A 17,467-nucleotide genomic window follows, 5' to 3' on the forward strand; every position below is an offset into this window, starting at 1 on the left:
CTCTGGAATAAAATGTGGTCACCAGCTTTTAACATGACTTTTCACTATATTTTTATTGAAATCTTTAAAAAAGGTTGCATGTTAAAATCTCATACAATTATATTCAGTTTGTTTACAAATTTATTTATTTTGCTATTTTCTCTTTGCGAAAATGGGGACGCATAAAATCAATGTAAAAATATTCACTAATGCTCAGCAAAATCACATGGAGTAATATGCACTATAATGGAACTCAGTGTTATCTATATAGAAATGAAGCTTCTGGTGTACTTTCGAGATATATAAACGGACAGAAATGAGCCTCTCCAACGATAGACTTCGTTTACGTTCAGCCAAATACGAACTGTATATAATGCATCGTTACATCCGCATTATCACACTCTACCCAAGTCTCCAGCTAACGTGACTGACCATTAATCTCTTGTGTCTTTCCCCACCCTTCTCCTTGCATGAATTGTTTGTTCCTACATGATCACACTCTACCCAAGTCTCCGACTAACGTGACTGACCATTGATCTCTTGTGTCTTTCCCCACACTTCTCGCCTTGCATGGATTGTTTGTTCCCACATGATCACACTCTACCCAAGTCTCCAGCTAACGTGACAGACCATTAATCTCTTGTGTCTTTCCCCACCCTTCTCCTTGCATGAATTGTTTGTTCCTACATGATCACACTCTACCCAAGTCTCCGACTAACGTGACTGACCATTGATCTCTTGTGTCTTTCCCCATCCTTCTCGCCTTGCATGGATTGTTTGTTCCCACATGATCACACTCTACTGAAGTTCCGACTAACTTGACTGACCACTGATCTCTTGTTTCTTACCCTACCCTTCTCGCCTTGCATGGATTGTATGTTCCCACATGATCACACTCTACCTAAGTCTCCGACTAACGCGACTGACCATTTATCTCTTGTGTCTTTCCCCACCCTTCTCGCCTTGCATGGATTGTTCGTTCCCTTTACGAAATTCATTGTACATCACCATTGTAACTGTTCATATGTCTCAATAACGATCTATATTACATTATTCTTTATTGGGCATTAAATTTAATTTAATTTAAAAAGTACTTTTAGTTAGAATTCAAATTACATGTAAATAATGGTGGTAAATATCAATTAAATTAATTTGCATAGTGCGAGGGGCTTTTCAATTACTCGGAAGAGGTAATTCAATTAGTTGAAACTTTGCTTCTTTCAAGAGTTTTCATTTTGTATTCAATTACCAATTTCGCAGAGTTTGTTTGCTTAAATATTTCTTTTTAAGGACGGACGAGCAACACACTTTGAATTACGAGTAAAAATGTTTCAATCAAGTTTGATCTATATAAAATATTTTTTCATACAATTTATCTTGTATTCATTACTCTTAACCATTACTATTATGTAATGATATAAATATAAAACTTATTTAATGTAAGAGTTTTGCCTAAAAATACATAAGTTAAATACGACTAAAACATTTAGTAGAGTTCAATCAACGCTATGAATATGAGTATTTTTATGTCTCCTATATAGTTTTGGTTAATCTAAATGTTACCAATAATACCTATAAACTAATTTTAATTTTGTAATATTCAAGTGTTTGTAACAGTACAGTATATACTAGTATACAACAAACTGATCGGTATACTTTACGTATATAATTTAATAAGTAATTGCAAAACTAAATTACATTAGGTTGTTATTTGTGATTTCAGAATCTTCTATATTACGTCATTCGGTATCCGACAAACTCTGTACGTGATTGCTCAAGATTATCAACTCCGTGTAACTTTTTACTACAGAAAAGCTGACAATTTTGCAAGAGTTAGAATTTTTCGGGTTACAACTTTTTTTCTATTTTTACAACAAAGGTGGTAGTAGAACAATAAATCTAAAGAATACTCGTATAATATTGGAGTAAAATATGTTTTATAGTTCCTGACATTTTTAACAACCATGAATAATTAATATAAAATAATAATACTAGGAAAAACAATATATTTTTTCATAAATTTCGTATTTTAGTGTACATTTGAAATTATAATTGCTTATTAAAAGTGGGAGCAAAAACTTTTTATTAAATTAAGACCTATCCCAAAACTTTCCGGCAAAAATTATATTTCTTTGTTATTTTCAAACCTTAATCTTAACTGAAATAAAACTGTCATTTTAAACAACTTTACGACTAAAATTCTGTTTTTATCTAAGATATCACTTATACCTCGCAAGTGTAGGTTGAATCGGATTAAAAACATTTCTAATTTTGGTTATGTTTTAAGGATTCACCTACTTCTTAAGTTGTGTTACAAACCTTATTATGTTGTGACAGTTTTAAAATATAATGAGTTGTTTTTTTGTATTGTACTGCTTTATTACAAAAGAATTTATGCAAACTTTTTGTGATTGTGAGAGGAATATTTCCACACATAGGGTAACTTATTTAGTAACTTAAACTTGTTGATAAACTGTAAATAAAGTCGCTGATGGTAGTAAAATTATTATTATATGGACCTGGTTATTGTTTTATATTCAAGATAAATATTAAATAATATTTTTGTGATTACATAACATTATATCGGTATGAGTTTACAAATATATTTCCTCATAAAAGCTATTGCTACTCACAATAGTATCTACAAACAGCTCACCAAAAACACGTAGCTGTGTGTGATTTAGGAAAGTTTAGTAATCCTAACCGAGATGAGGCGAATACGTTTGCAGAGATGAGTATTTTTCTGTGTGTTTTACTATCATCTGGTAATTCGAGTATATACAGGGTGTTTCGTGAAGAAACGGAGAAACTGTCAGGACTTGTTCTTACGGTGAAAATAATGAAAAACGTTCATATACGCGTACACATAAGTCCAGAAACGCTTAGTTAGCGAGCTAAACAGGGTGAAAGATTTCGCCCAGATTTCAGTGCCACCGTTAAAAGGGAACCCTATTAAATTATTTTGGGCGTTACCCAGGACGTAAAATTTAATGTATATTATGCAAATTTGAACTGAAAAATTGAATAAAATTGGTACCAGACCTCTAGCTGCAGTAATTTTTAAGATATCTGAAGAAATACGCAAAATTCGGTGTCCAAAAACAAGTTTCATTTAGTTTTTAAGTAGATTAACTTTGTTAAATGTGTAACAAACACGTAAAATTCTTTAGCAAAACTTGTAAAGAATTAATTTCTTAAGATAATGATGTAAAATAATCCAGTAAAAATTTTACGTAAACGTTAAGAAAATAAATTTTTAATTAAATAAATAACGTACGAAGAATAGACAAAATCGGTTACACTTTTTTTCTTCTCCGTTTCTTCATGGGACACAACCTGTATATAGGGAATATTTCGTCACACAGTGTAAGATGTCATAAACGGATTAGTATATACATATTATAAATACTATAGCGAGTAAATTATACCTAACAACTGACATCAGTATATTGTTATACAATGATCTTGAATTGCGTAAAATTTGTTTGCAAAAACGTGGAGGCTTTTCAAAACACGTAATTTCCAACATCACCACAAACTACGTCACTGCAAAAAATTTACATTTCTGCCTACAGAACTAGCTTTTTTGAAATGAGTTTATTAACCAGTGGCATTAAAGTTTACAATTCTCATTCAGACTCTACGAAAGTAATAATAAGTCAGTGTTTGAGAGAAGGTCAGGCGTCTATTAATGCAGCGGGCCTATTGCATTGTCAGTAACATTGTAAAGTCCTCTTATCACACTAGTTACTTCATGTAAAACGCCACCTCTATAAGCTTTAGTTATTTTAGAGTTAAAAAAAACTTTAGTACTTACTTTGAAATTCTGACTTGTTTTTATATTTAATTGACTGTAGTACAATTAACTGTCACATATTATTGTTAATGCTATTTTGCAGTGTTAATCTGTCTTTCAATAATGAATTTCTGAGTTCTGAATACTGCTTGGTAGTGATTCTCAAGATGTTACTGAACAGCCGAGGACGAAAACAACACTTGGCAGGTTGGCCTCAACGCTCAGCCCTCATGATTTTTGGGGTGCGTACGTGCGAAGCAATTACCTCGCTCTTCCGCCGCAATCTTCTTTTTCTAATAGATTGTTAATAAATACACTAAATTTATTAACAATCACCCATTTATCATGTGAATAAATTTAAATTGGTCACTCCGAAACTGGTTAGAAAAACGTACTTGGACGTAACTGAGGAAATAATTTAAAAACTATACAAAATCGCTCACTCATTACAAAATGACTTAGCAGTAAACAATAGAGAGTTTGTCAATGAATAATTTATTGTTGAATATATTTTGTTTCCGTAGTCCAACATTTGCATTAGAAAAGCTACCTCTCAAACAGGTAGTGACTAGATATAAATATGCAACTAATTAATTGTTAATTTACAATTCATCTAAATAGCCCAATTGCGTTCTTACTTATTCCGGTACTTTCAGAGACTACATTAACAATTTAACAGGGACTGTTTATAACCTCAAACAAGTTAATTTCAAGTCTAATTTAGATTTACTAAAATAATAAACCTTATATATCATAAATTCTTCATTTTGCAACTAGTAGTAGGATATTTATTTTCATAATACTATATATATATATATATATATATATATATATATATATATATATATATACATTTAATAATTTAGGTTTTCTGAATGCCACCTAAACAATATTTCGTATTATTACAAAATTATTCTATTGGTTATAGAGTTCTGCAATAAGTACTTTCAGGGTTGATTTAAAAATTCTAGAGTATTTTGTTAATACATGTTAAGATTCATGTTAAATCTATTTTTGGATAGTATGTATACAATGATGGTACTGATAAGATAAGCAAACTACGGCACTCCATTGACAAAGCTTAATTATCTAACGTTTGCATTTAATTATAAAGTTGATATTGTGAACAAAAGAGGGATGTTGGCTTCTTACAGGTAAACAACTGCAGGGATAAGACACCTTTAATTAAATCCTCCCTTCTTGGTTCGAGAGGGTAAATATTTGTAGGTGTGGGTCTACAATTAATATATTTTTGTTTATAAATAATTTATATCCTTACAGGTATAATCGTACTTTAACATATATTTCACTCAAACATTGTCAAGGAAATTTAAATTAACTTACCTCAAGAAGTTCCAAGGCAAAATCTATATATTATTTACATAAAGATCTGGCTCATCTTATGCCACAACTTTCATAACATGTATCTGGGTTACAGTTACTAGAGAGATAAATAATTCATATAGGATAGCTGTGCTAAAGCCTGGGGATTAGTTCAGTTAGTATTGACGTTCCACGCTAGGGGTTCCCCACGACCACTGCAGCGCATGTTCAGTCCTCTTCCATGAAATTCACAAGTTGTTAAGAACAGTCGGTGTATTTGTTAATAGTTAATGACGTATCTTGCCGAGTGACTGCGCAAGCATCGCGATCATCCCCTTTTTCCTCTTCCACCATCAGCTTTAGTAGCGATGCACATACAGTGGGTTATTATAGTTGTTGTAGTGAAACGATTTTAGTGAACCGGCGTGAACAGAGGTATAAATCCATCGTTATCTTGCAACCCCATCATGGGAGTGAGTGAGAGCGACTATGAGTTCACTTCAGGGCAGCCTGGGGGCACCAAAGTACCGCCTGCCACGGACACGGTAAACAGTCTTGGTTAATACAATCTAAGGTATCAGGCATTTAGTAACGTTTATAGAATAAATTCCATATCTTTACAATCCACCAGATAACGTCGTTCTAGACTTACTAGTTAGGAATTTCGTAATTGGCTCCTTCATGAGCAAAGCGTCATATTTACGCTATCATTGAGTGCTAGGGTAGCATACTTTTGAACACATGTTCCAAGTTGTATATTTGTATGTAGCTGCACTACACTAACTTCCAGATCAATTATATAAGGCCAAACAAGAAAGGTGGATAAAAATGTATTTCGTTTTTTTAATTAATAAAATTATGAACTATATGAAGGTTTAATGCAATACGAATACCGCATTTAGCTCCATTTCATCTATCGCTTAGTGCTGCTTCATAAATATGACTGTCGCAGAATCGACTCCTGGAATCTGGGTTAACCAGACAGAGTTCTGTGTTTTAGGTGTTTCTGACGTTGAAATTTTGAAAAGAGTCAATTTTGAAGGTTTTTGTTGCCGACTTTATTTAGACCTCTTCCGCCGGATGTTGACTTCAGATTTCAGAGTCGAGTGTATGACATTTTCAGATTTCACACTTTGCACTAAGTATAAGGTAAAAGTAGAGCTTAATTCAACATTCGCTTCAGATGATTTGAATAAATAAATTCTGGGTTTCGTTGTTTTTAATTCATATTCTGGTCCTTATCGGAGTTTCTGTTTTTAAATCCAAATTTCCCCCTAATTTTCAGTTTCAAGCAATCATCCAAATTTGTTTAGTACCATTGATTTTTTAATTTTCTTATAAATAAAACTAATCGTGAAATGTGTTGCTAAGTTCTAATCTCAAGAAACGGCTGGACCAATTTTGCTAATTCTTTTGGCAAAAGTTTTATTAAATACCAAAAATGTGTTTTTGAAGAGTAAGATTGAAAAAGTTAGCTGAAATATTTTATAATCCGGAAAAATTGTAATATATATATATTTAAAATCCAAATTTAACTGACACTAAACAGCTTTTGACAATTTCAGTTGAAGTTCGTCAAAGAGGCTAAACGTTTTGTTAAGATTTAATTTATAGAACAAGGCTTGATCATTGATCAATAGTGATACAGATAGCAAGGACAAAATTAATATATAACATTTACTACAGATTGCGCCAGTTAGACCGTAACAGGCTTCTCAGTTCTATGTATATATATATATATATATATATATATATATATATATATATATATATATTTCTTCATTGGGACACCAAGGCAAACCATACTATGCCACTGAAAATGTATTACACGGGAATTCAATTCTTTTGAACCTCATGACTTAAACAGATAAAATAAAGCATTTTCATAAGGACCAAAGATCCATACAGGCTCAAGTACCGTTGCAACCCCTTGAAGAACTACACGTTTTGCAATTCACGATGCTTTAGAAAGATGAAATTCGACACTCGCGTTGATCTCAGGGAACATTGGAGACATCCCGTTATCAAAACTTTTGAGTTTCCAATTTCACTTTTAACCCTTGTTCCAGCATTTCAGAATTTCTTTCAGAGGCAAGAATACCACCCATATTCCACTGTTATTTTATTAAGTGTTTTGTGATATCTAAAGATTTAGGTGGGAGTTTCTGTTTTCGTGACTTTAAAGTTCCTGAAACTTCTTGCTTATGAAGGTCATAGTTGTAATTGCTCTCAAGTTTAATTTACCATTAGTCTAACATTTTTACAAATATGATTCCAAAAACGAATGTCAGCATTGTAACATCAAAGGTTTGGGTGCTGGCTTCTTATCATACTACCCTCAGAATAACTTGTGAACATAACAATCAAACTGAAATGTTACTATAAACACTTAAATAACTGCATTGCCTGTTAGTTCATCCTTTTTGTATTTCTTTAATTGCATTGCTTCAAAATGTTACGAAGCCCTTTAAGTCAATAATATTAATAACACTTTCTTTCTTTCGATTCTGTTTATGCACTTTTCACGTATCCTCACTTTGATATGCCAACATTCTAAGCGTTAAATGATTTAAATTGAAAATTGAATTCAATGATTATCGTTAAAGATACATATACTGATCTTGCAGCTTTCACTTATAATATTTACTTAAATAGTTGAGATTAACAATAATAGTGAGGGATGACAAATAGTAAACTTCTCATTATTTTAGGAATTTGAGATTGCAATTGTTCATCCTAGATCGGTCCAATAAGAAATCTTGTTGCATAATTTTCTTTTCGGGCTTTTCTTTAGCTCAAATTGCAAATCTTCAATTCTTTCTTTCTGGATACTCCTTTGCATTTGTAATGTTTCCAATTTATGTATGGAAATTTGTTTCGCCGTAGTAAAGTAAAGAATGATTTAAGGTATATTTTAAAGTTGGGTTTTATTGACTTAGTCTCATTTGACGCGCAAAATGTTATCCCTTGAGGAAAAATATATGCACTCCCTCATGTTATATGTAAATTTAACATATTAATAGTCCAAACAAACTCCTCGTTATATTATTTATTCACTTATTTTCAATCCAGTTTTCCTGCATTAATATTAATTTTATAACCAGATCACAACGATCAAGAACAGTCGTGGACGAAAGTGAATTATACATGTTTGAAGAATGAACACGGGACAAAGTAAACTTTTTCTATGAGTAGTGATCCTTTAGATGTAGATATAACTACATCCAAACACATAGGTAGAAGGAATGAAAAATTATTTTGATGCATAAATATATTGGAAAGGCCGACATTAGCTAGCACTTGCCACAATTTGTAGGGTGCGGTACCGAAAAAGTACAGATTTTAAGGAGAAAAATGTATAACACCTGTTTAAGCATTAAACGTGCAATTTATAGATTGTTTTGTACATGGATAAAAGTAAAATAAAATTAGCTCAAAATACATCAAATTTTTAAAATATCATAGAAATCGGAAGCCTTAATTTGTTTTCAGAGAATCTTCACTCGATAATAATTCAAGACGTATTGTTTGTAGTGTAACTAACTATGACATCTAAAATTAACTAAAACCTCTCTGTATTTCGACCAAAGCAGTTGGTTTTTAGATCCGGACTGACAGGATATTATGAGATGGGTAAGGTATTGGCCTCCTCCTGTAGAGGTCGCATAAGAAGGGATAGCGGATTATATCTCGTCATTTCACGTTAGAAAAAGAGAAGGCCAATTCTCCTCCAGCTGGGCAGGGGACAGCACTGCCTCAAGTCCAGGCCATCTTTAACACTAGAGAGGTTCCACCCACTCCAACAGTCCAGTAGACTAGACATATAAATCTACCCTTCCACCCTTATATTTACATTTGCGGTGGTGTGCTGCTCCTGGGCATCCATAGCATTTCCCAGATTTATGTGACAAATCGGTTTGTTCTGTCCCGAATGTAGGTTTAACTGTAATGTGCAAAGCAACTAGAAGTAAATATTCCTGAAGATTAATTAATAAATAGTTAACTATAGTTAAATAGTAACTAGCAAAAGTACCTCATTGTCAAACTAACGATATACAATGTTAACAATAAGAATATATCACTGAATGTAATATACAATGTTAACCCGCATAGAGCCAGTTACTGCAAAATTAGTTCTGGAAAGTCCTATTATAGAGCACAGTACAAATATTCGTGTTTATATTGAAAAATAACGAACTTGATAACAGGGAGTGTATTGAATTGTTAACTTTTTTTGAGGTCTTATAATAAAAATAATACATATTTCAACAAATTATTTCACAGAAACTTTGATATCCAGATATCGCATTTGGTTATTATGCCATCGTTTTTACCAAAGTCTAGATCAAATTCTATTTATCAAATGTAGCTTGCAAAATTAGGAAAAATGTAATGTAATTTCAATTCTCCAGAAATCATTCGCCACCAAAAGTTTATTGTAAGTGGATGAAAAAGTACGGTTTAATTTGTCACCTTGTGATCCGTTATGTGCATTATTTCTTACCAGTCTGTAGATAAGATTTAGCGATGGAAAGCTGGCCATCCAATGAGCACGTGGTCGGTAATATGCTTTTTAATTTAAAATTTTCCAGCATAGTGCCGATGCCCTTAAAGGATTAAGGAAGGAAGGTATAAAGTTTTCCCACAACAGGTGGTGTCTTATATGTTACAAAAGATATAACACAATTTCGAGGATTGAGCTAAAGAAATAGCCGGCATTGATTTTCGTGTTAGTATCCTACTTTCGTCCTTGCCGGTGTGATGTGTGATTGTGTTTCTCGTACTCGTGACTTGTGCTCGGGACTTGAATTCTCTGCAGTTAGATCGCCTGGACTAGGTTCTAAGCAACTTTTGGGTATATTTTAACCCTTTCCTTTCCCTTCTTTCTGTTCTTTACTTACCTCCCCCACCTGACGAAGAGGATAGATTTCAATCCTAAAACTGTTATCCTGTAAAAAACCTTCCATCGTCAATAACAAACTTTAAACAAAGCATGTCCAAATAATTGCCTCCTACTCGGTACCACAAGGAATACTTGCAAAGCACGTTTGGACCATTTTTGATGTTGTTATACAATGAGCGAGTTGTATATCAAGGAGCTTAGGTGTCAAATCTACATCTTGTACTGAACCACCAGTTTGGTTAATTTTGAAACCTAATACATACTGGGGTTTACGTTGTTACCGTTTCAGTAATTTTATATAATTGTGCATCTCTCCTTTTATGAATAAAGACGTATTGATCAACAGTTCAAATACTTCATAAAGTAATATTTCACACATTTATATGTATTTTTAATGATGATTATATGGTTTTTCCCATTCATTATATTTAACTTTACTGATGAGAGGCCTCAGAAACAATTGGGTATTATTTCGATCTCATTAGCAGTGAATGGAAGACCATTTAAGGCGGAATAACACTTTTTAGTTTAGGTTTGTTAAAAAACCAATAACAGAACAATGTTAAATTGTATATTTTAAGATGAAAATGTATTTGCTAACACATTTTACTTCAGTAAATAAACATTAAAATATAAAACAATGCAGTGACGACTTTTAAAGTGAAACCAAGCAAAGTATCAAAAATAATACAAGACATCATGAGATTCTAAATTATATATCGTATGTTTATTAAGTATGTTTATGAGCACTGTCACTTTATGATACGGAGTATATGGAAGTAAACTACTGTATTACGTAATATCACAAGCCATTTTAAGTTTCCATAAGGGAGCAATAATTTTGAGCGATCTCATGTGGGAAAGTACCACATAAAATGAGGTATATGATATGTTTCTGGCAATATTTCTTTGTTCATATCCCTCTAATATAGCACTGAATACAGAATGGTGTATGACATCAAAACCAATCTTTTCATTGAATATGCTTTTTACAAATTATTATGAAAGTGGAATTTGTAATCAAACAACATCAGTTAGTGAAACAGTAATAGAGAAATCACTGTCTACATAGAATTAGGTTGTTAACAATGGTTTAAGTGTAATTAAATAACAAGGGAAGAAACATACAATTATTCACTAATGGAAAAGTTTTGGTTTCTACGTAGAAACCTGTTCCAATTCCTTTAAAAGTTAAGAATTTAGAAGGAATTTGTTGTAATTGTTTGCTTTTCAAATTGAACTATTTGCCAACATAATTTTAATTTAATTATGTCTTGTTTAATGAATAAATCGTATTTAGTCAAATATCTTCTGGCAAATTTGTGTATTCTCTTTTTGTCTATATCAATCACAGCAACCAATTCATCTCTTCACTGGTGGATTGGTAAGTGTCGACATTGAACACATAGCTAAAGTTACCTGTATTTTTATAAAAGGGTAAATACAGGGTGATTCAAAACTAAACGGCAATCTCTCGGGAGCTTATTCTATAGCTAAAAACAAGTAAAAAAGTTCATATAACCATATGCCGGAAAACGCTTCGTTAGCGAGTTACGCCTAGCGAAAGATTTCGCCCGGATTTCAGAACCCTTGGTGAAGTCAGGCCGTATAAAAATGGTTAAAGGTAGTTACAAAGATACAAATACGATTGTTTTTTATGTTTTTATATCTGACAAATTTATTAAAAATTCGTCCCAGAGCTGTAAATGCAATACTTTCAGAGATAATCTTACGTTAAAACACAAGAATTGGTGCAAAGAAATAACACATTTTTGTGTTTAACGTAAGATTACTTCCATAAATGTTAAATAAAGGTAATTTTTTTCTTAAAACAGATTTGTAGAACATTTAATTCTGAAAAGATTCATGTGAATTACATAGGAAGAAATTAATAATAGGTATTGAAATTTAGCTTTATTTAAAAATAAAACAGACGCACAAAAAATGCATATTCTTATCTGCATAAAATATTAACAAATGTTTAGGTTGTGAGTAACAGCTGATCATTTATTTCTAGACTGAACATTAACATAAAATGTATTTACCTTTATAAAAACTTGTAATAATCACCTATAATAGTTGCTCAAAGTGTCCTCCGTTGTTAGCAATGCACGTTTTCGCACGGACGAATCCACTCTTTTCTAGCGCGTTTCATAACGTTTGGAGCATTCTTGATAGTTTCTGCGCCTGCCGCCTCTGTAATGCGATTACGTAACTCCTCTATAGTGTTAATCCGTTTTGAATAAACAATTGACTTCATCCAACCCATAAGAAAAAGTCTGCTGGCGTGAGGTCAGGAGAACGTGGTGGCCATTTTACTGGTCCATTTCGACCAATCCATTGTCTACCGTATGTATCATTTAAATAGTTTTTCACATCATTACAAAAATGTGGAGGTGTTCCGTCGTGCATAAACCATGCATTTATTCTGTTTTGAACAGGAATATCTTCCAAGAGGATAGGCAGGTTTGTTCTTAAAAAAATTTAAGAACGCTACTCCATTAAGTCGATTAGGGAGGAAAAATGGACCAATCAAATTATCACCCAGAACACCAAGCCATACATTGACTAAAAAATGTATGTTGAAAATGCTCGTCGCAGTTTCATGTGGGTTGTCGTACGCCCAAGTATGGGTATTACGAAAATTTACAATTCCATTTCTAGTAAAACAGGATTCATCAGTAACGAGAATACGCCGAAGAAAATACTGATGTCATAAACAATTTCTTCTTAACCAGCGGCAGAACATCTTCCGTTTATTAAGATCTTGCGGTAATAAGTCTTGAACACGTGTTATATGGATATGGGTTACAACTGTGCTTCATGAAGTGTCCGCCATACGCTTGACTGGCAAATATTTAACTGACGTGATAATCGTCTGGTGCTTGTGGTTGGTGATAATTCTACAGCATTTATTATTGCTTGTTCATTATTATAGTTCCTTGCGCTACGTTGACGACCAGTATCTATTCGCTTCGGTTTAAAGCTACCAGTTTCTCTAAGTCGTCTCTCCACAGCTTCAAATGTTTTGCGATAGGTGTTCTTCGATGTGGAAAAGTATCACGATATTCCTGAACTGCAGCTAAACCATTCTTGTTAACTTTTGCCGTAAATCAGTATCATGTCCGTATACTCTTCAAACGAATACATACCATTTACATTATCTGCCATTATTTACTAAGGATAATTGCATACACTTTTATAAAAATATTTAATAAAATATTTTAAAAATAAATATTTAATAAAATATTTTATACACTTGTATAAAATATTTCCAAATAATCACAGGATCTCACAAAATACAATCTTCACACGCCACAATACAAAAACCTCCATAAAGGTTATTCAAATATTACTTCATGAACTTAATTGTTGATCAGCTGATATTTCCAACCTTTGCAAAGAAAATATGACGATAAAAAGTGTTGAATAAATGACCAGCTGTTACTCACAACCTAAACATTAGTTAATATTTTATGCAGATAAGAATATGCATTTTTGTGCGTCTGTTTTATTTTTAAATAAAGCTAAATTTCAATACCTATTATTAATTTTTTTCCTAAGTAATTCACATGAATCTTTTCAGAATTAAATTTTCTACAAATCTGTTTAAGAAAAAAAATGACTTTATCTAACATTTATGGAAAGTAATCTTACGTTAAACACAAAAATGTGTTATTTCTTTACACCAATTCTTGTGTTTTACGTAAGATATCTCTGAAAGTATTGCATTTAAAGCTCTGGGACGAATTTTAATAAATTTGTCAGATATAAAAACATAAAAAACAATCGTATTTGTATCTTTGTAACTACCTTTACCATTTTTTATACGGCCTGACTTCACCAAGGGTTCTGAAATCCGGGCGAAATCTTTCGCTAGGCGTAACTCGCTAACGAAGCGTTTTCCGGGCATATGGTTATATGAACTTTTTACTTGTTTTTAGCTATAGAATAAGCTCCCGAGAGATTGCCGTTTAGTTTTGAATCACCCTGTATAATATAAAGTATAAAGGAGTAAACATACCATCTTACGTTACGGCATATTAACAGCGTTAAGAAATATATTTATAACGTTATAAGATATAGAAATTATCTGACGTATATATAAGTGATAATCAAACACATGTTTGTTTTAAAATATTAAATTTAATGAAACAAATATTATACTCTACTCTCATATTTTTGTGCAGTCAACCGCACAAAAGTTATGAGAGCTTCCAAGAGTTCAAAGCTTATAAGGAACAATAACATTCTTCGTCAGATGTCAAAGTTCTCTTTTTTTCTAGATTCCACAACTATTATTACTGTGACGCAAGTGGGTTGTTCGCCCATGTAATATAACTCGGATTCACTATGATAGGAATAAACGATTAATTTGTAGACTGATTACATACTGACAAATACAAAAATATATATCATCCTGAATTATAAGGTATATTTTTTGTTTAAATATTCAATTAAAACTAATTTGTTCATGTGAGACGTGATTCAATTTGATTTCCTATACTTTTTTCTATTTATGTGTGTGATATACATATTACACCATGTGTGTCTTCAAACATGTTTATATACATTTAATATGATAACATATGTTTTACGCGTCATAATAATCAATGTTGTTTATTTGAAAATAAACTGAACACTTTGTGTGTTTTTAAGTTTTTGTGTTTTATGTAATATTTTAAGTAAGATGTAATAATTGGTGACGAGGAAAACTAGTTCAAATAATAACCAACTCATAAAAGAAGAACTACCAAGGCTACTCAAAATGAGGGCTATTTAAAAATAAATTACTACAATAGCAAAAATAATGCTGGAGGGTACTCTAAGCACAAATGAAGTTAAGGCAAAAGTTGAAATAATAGAAGAATATTGTGTCCACATTTACCTTACGTAGCTTGAACTTTAAATCTATTTAACAAGATGAAACTTTCACAAATGTTATAAGAAAGCTAGAAGTTTTCTTACATCTTAAATCGGATACATTTAGATCCTAAATTAAAAGTTTACACATTTTTAATGCACTTTCACCTCAACTAAATCAACAATAGTATAAAATTTGCTCACCATAAAACCCTCTTGATAAATGTTACACTAAACTGGTAGTGTTGTTTAAAGATTCTGTTGGACCCAAACCAAGAGCATGGGTGTTAAAAACACAAATTAATCAAAAAAACTCAACAAGAGATTGAAAGTATAAATGATTTTTCAATAACTATAAAAATATTAATAGTAAATCGCTATTTTAATTGTGTATGTAGAAAATGTGTTGCGTGAAAGTTTTTGCGTCTATAAAATTTATCAGGAAACTGCGTGATAGTGATTTTTGAACCAAACTATTACAAGATCAAACCAAATGTCATACAAAGATTTAGTGCTGGCTATTTAATGGAGTTGCTAAAATCTAAAAACAGGCTTATTCCCACCTCTGTCTTAGTTCAAAACAACGCGGACCTTGCTAATGCACAGTTTATAAAGTGTATTATTGGTAAATCTCCTCCGTTCGATTAGGTTTATCTCTAAAATTACCCTGTCATGTACTTGTATAGTGAATAATCCAATCTCTTTAGTATTATGAGCACAACCGTGATAATACATGTAGCTGTAAGTTAATTATATAAATAATTGGTGGGTTAATTTGTTGATATTATTGATTGATGTCATTCTAAATGGATCGGAGATGCACAGCAAATGATATTTTATATACGTCAGATGATTTGTAACTTAATAAAATTTAACTAAAATTTTCAACGTTCCATGAAAAAAAGATGGTAAACAATCAGAGCTATAAAATTACCCTGTCATGTACTTGTATAGTGAATAATCCAATCTCTTTAGTATTATGAGCACAACCGTGATAATACATGTAGCTGTAAGTTAATTATATAAATAATTGGTGGGTTAATTTGTTGATATTATTGATTGATGTCATTCTAAATGGATCGGAGATGCACAGCAAATGATATTTTATATACGTCAGATGATTTGTAACTTAATAAAATTTAACTAAAATTTTCAACGTTCCATGAAAAAAAGATGGTAAACAATCAGAGCTTTTAAGTGTCTCTGAAATCAAAGAGGCGGGGAAATGGTAAAATCATTGAATATGCAATAATCCTGGATATCCTAGAAATCCACTTATGTGTAACAAACTTGCTTTGGGTATTATGCAAAAAACTTTTGGGCTATTATCTACATATGAATGCTGATATTGAACCAAAACTGATGTGGTCCATTTTGTAAAACAAATTTATCCGTGTTCCCTCTTTGACGGTCCAAAATATTTCTTTTCACAATCCAGGCATGGCATGTACATTCACGGGTGACTTTCATTTACAATGTCTAATTTAAAACGTAACCTAGGTTAGCTCAAGCTAAAATTTTCGCAAACTATCCCGCACGTCTTTATAGGCGTACAGATTTTAGTATTTATAAAGTCACTCTTAACATCATCTTATAAATTCACTGTTAACATCTCAACTTTGGAAATATTAAGTAATGTTAAGGGTAAATTTAAATAACCATAATACTAAATCACCATACGCACAACCGGTCTTTATCACAGGTCTGATGTACGTACGCGATGTACACTCCAAATGTTAAGCATATCACAGTATCCTCAGAGAAAATGTACTGTTAGAGAGAACCCCGTGTATAGGCAGAAAGAACCCCTTGTATTAGCTGATTGAACCCCATGTCAAATACAATCCGTCTCCAATATCATTATTGAGAATTGAAATCGGTGAAGTGTCCTCGGGTAACTGCTGAATGTATTCCCATAAGTTGGTCTGATTAGAGGATAAGTCACTTCAAAGATTTCTACAATTATGCCTGTTTCTTTCCTTCTCAGGCCACAATAAACTGCTTCATCATCAATTCTTTTATTCTTTGCAAAAATAGTCAAAGCTAACGTTCAAATTCATTTCAATTGTGTCTCGAAAACGAATAAAAAAAAAAATATATATATATATATATAAAACTAGCTGATTCCCGCGGCTTCGCACGCTTTTCGTAGGCTTCGTCCGTGTATGTGCACTTCTGGTTCAAGTGAATATATTTCCAATGCCGATGTTGAGTTTGCCTTGTTGCAACGATCAAGAAAATCTGTCATAAGTGTATGTTTATAGTACATTGTACAAATTTACTTTATTCTAAAGCGGCCTAACACTCAAGCTTTAAGTTCAACCAGAAATGTATCTTAAAGACAAATATATCATAACTTATCACCTTCAAATAGTGTTTGACTATTTAATATACGTAATTGTTTCGTAATTTCAGTTTAAATTGTGCAGGCGCTTTGAAAACTTTGATCTTTTGCAGTGCTACATGGTGGCTAGTTACAATAATGGGCATAGCGCATAAACCTTCTCCGTAGAAAAATACATATACATAAAAATTTTCATAATCATCGGTCAAATGGTTTACGATTCCATAAAGGACAAACACACAAAACATTCATTCATTTA

The sequence above is a fragment of the Homalodisca vitripennis genome, chromosome 4 (assembly GCF_021130785.1).
Source record: "Homalodisca vitripennis isolate AUS2020 chromosome 4, UT_GWSS_2.1, whole genome shotgun sequence".
Taxonomy (NCBI): domain Eukaryota; kingdom Metazoa; phylum Arthropoda; class Insecta; order Hemiptera; family Cicadellidae; genus Homalodisca; species Homalodisca vitripennis.